Below are 2,632 nucleotides of genomic sequence, written 5' to 3'. Positions count from 1 at the left end.
AAAAACGAAACAACAGTAAATATGTGCAATCTTTGTACAGAAAATTTCACAGAATATACATCAGCAGCAAACTTACATGCACATCTAAAAATGACATGGAAACCTTTGACACAGTCTCTCTCATATATGACCTATTCAAAATATTACTATTGGTTATATTAAAAGTTCTTGTACAAGCTTAATGAGCACCAGTTGGATATGTTAACCCTGTATCACATGTTGGAATGATGTGTAGCAAAAATTCAATAGACAGGATAACAAACAGGAATAGATACTAGCAATGAAACTTTCCCTCAATTATAGTACCAGTTTTAGAAACTAAAGGTGCCCCTTGTGATCAATTAAGTACATATAGTAACAAAACCATAGAATAGCCTTTCTTTGCTCATTTTGCTAAGATTCTGACTATGGCATGTTGTGAACAGTGGCCCATTTCAAGCTGTCTTAGCACTAATATGATTGTAAATCCCATACTTTAACAAAAGCTCTGGTGCTGAGACAGTCACAACCGTACACTTTAACATTGACTTATGACAGTCGCAGCACTCTCATGATTGTAAATCCCACACATTAACATTAACGAACGACAGCTGTAATGCTGACATGGTCATAAAACGTGCACAATAACAATGACTTTTGACAGCTGTGGCACTAATATGATTGTAAAACCCTTACTTTAACATAGCACTAATGAATGCTGAGGCGGTCACAAAACGTACACTATAACATTGACTCCTGGCTGATTTGGCTAAGAATCTGACTTGGAAGCATTGAGAACAGTGGTCCTTTTCACAAAGGTATAGTAGCACTAAGATGTTCTAACTCCCATACTTTAACATTGACTTATCACAGTCATAGCAAGGCGATAATTGTAACTCCCCTTCTTTAACATAAACAAACAACAGCTGTACTGCTGAAATGGACATTAAGCTTATTTTTTAACAGTGACTGACAGTCGTAGCTCTGAGACATTTGTAACTCCAATTCTTTAACAGCTGTAGTACTAAGAAGGCAATAAAATGTACACTTTAACATGTTTGAAATGCCTCTGTTAAATGTAAGCCTTCAACATAGGGAAAACCTTTTTCTGGTCAACATTACTGGCAAAGAAGGATAAGCTGGGTCAGCATAGAGAATATGCATGGCAATGAGCAAACTCATTTGGGGTCTAGGCTAACTGCCCCCTGGACAACTGCCCCCTGACAACTGCCCCCTGGCTATCTGCCCCCCATCCATTGTGCCCCCTGGACAACTGCCCCCTAGGCTAAATGCCCCCTGGGACAAATGCCCCCATATTAACAACACACCAACTAATACATGTAATTGATAGCCTTATGTACCACACAATATATCAGTCTTCAGATTCATTTACAGTTCATGTGTTCAAAATGTTTATAAATCTCATGTTATCTTGGAGAAAGTTAATCTTGGAGATGGCTGTTCAGTAATATGGAGAAAGTTAATGTTGGAGAAGGTTGTTCAGTAATGTGGCCTTTGCTAGATGAGCTCAAATCACTAATTGCTGTGAAAACTTTCATTTAATCTGGAGTCACATCTTGAAAACCACAGAATGTCATAGAAAAGGGGGCTATTAACCCAGGGAGCAGCTGTCCGGGGGGCACAATGTATGGGGGGCAGATAGCCAGGGGGCAGCTGTCGGGGGGCATTTGTCCAGGGGCAGTTAGCCTGATACCCTCATTTGGTTTGAACTCTGGGGCCCTTTACTCACTATTACAAGCACAAGAGGGCGGCCCTAATACATGATAATACCAGTTATTGCTCGACTTGTCCTTGTTTGCTAACAATCTTTCCATACACATAAAGTGAGGTGAGTTGGCAGCATAGATACATGAGCATGTTTATCTCTTAAAGGAAGACGACACTCTGCTCAACTGGCAGTACCAGTTGGATTGAAGAAGGTCAGTCAATAGTATAATCGGTTAACAGATATTTTTTTATCCACTGCTAAATAACTCAAGATTCTCAATAAACACTATATTTCGAGGTGGGAGACATTTTTCATGCAATCAAAGAATCACTTCCCACAAAACAATGCCTTGTGAAAGTGTAGAACATGCCATTGTCAAGCATAGTTCATATATATTTCATGGGATATCACCCTCGATATCTCCAAGATATACTTTCCAATAACTTTCCACTACACCCTGGATGCATCTAAAGCCCTGAATGATGAATTAATTACCTCCCTTGGCTGGCCTTTTACCAAATCAAGTGTCAATGCAGGGAAGTTGAGCGAACCAATCACAACTCATTTTTTAAAGTTTCGAACCTGTCAGTTTGTCGGCATGATTTCCCCAAAATCTGAGTTGCACTGCGAACAAACCTTTACAGCTGCGACTGCTATCTTTGTTGACAATGACAAGCTCGATTGTAACGGCAGGTTAGCTGTGAGAATGTGGAGCCAGCAAAGGTAGGAAATACGATTGTCAGGCCAAGCCATAGATGAATCCAGGGTATAGTGGAGATTTATCGGAGATATCGAGGATGATGGGATATATGAGTTTGCCATTGCAATATATGAACTCAACAAATTTAAATTATTCACAACTGAACTATTTCGATCTTAATCACAGATTTGTTTTTTTTCCACAGAAAACAAATATTGTGCATG

Source organism: Haliotis asinina, chromosome 12, assembly GCF_037392515.1.
Source record: "Haliotis asinina isolate JCU_RB_2024 chromosome 12, JCU_Hal_asi_v2, whole genome shotgun sequence".
NCBI classification, from domain to species: domain Eukaryota; kingdom Metazoa; phylum Mollusca; class Gastropoda; order Lepetellida; family Haliotidae; genus Haliotis; species Haliotis asinina.
The sequence above is the reverse complement of the archived record's forward strand: the minus strand, read 5'-3'. Positions refer to the sequence as shown.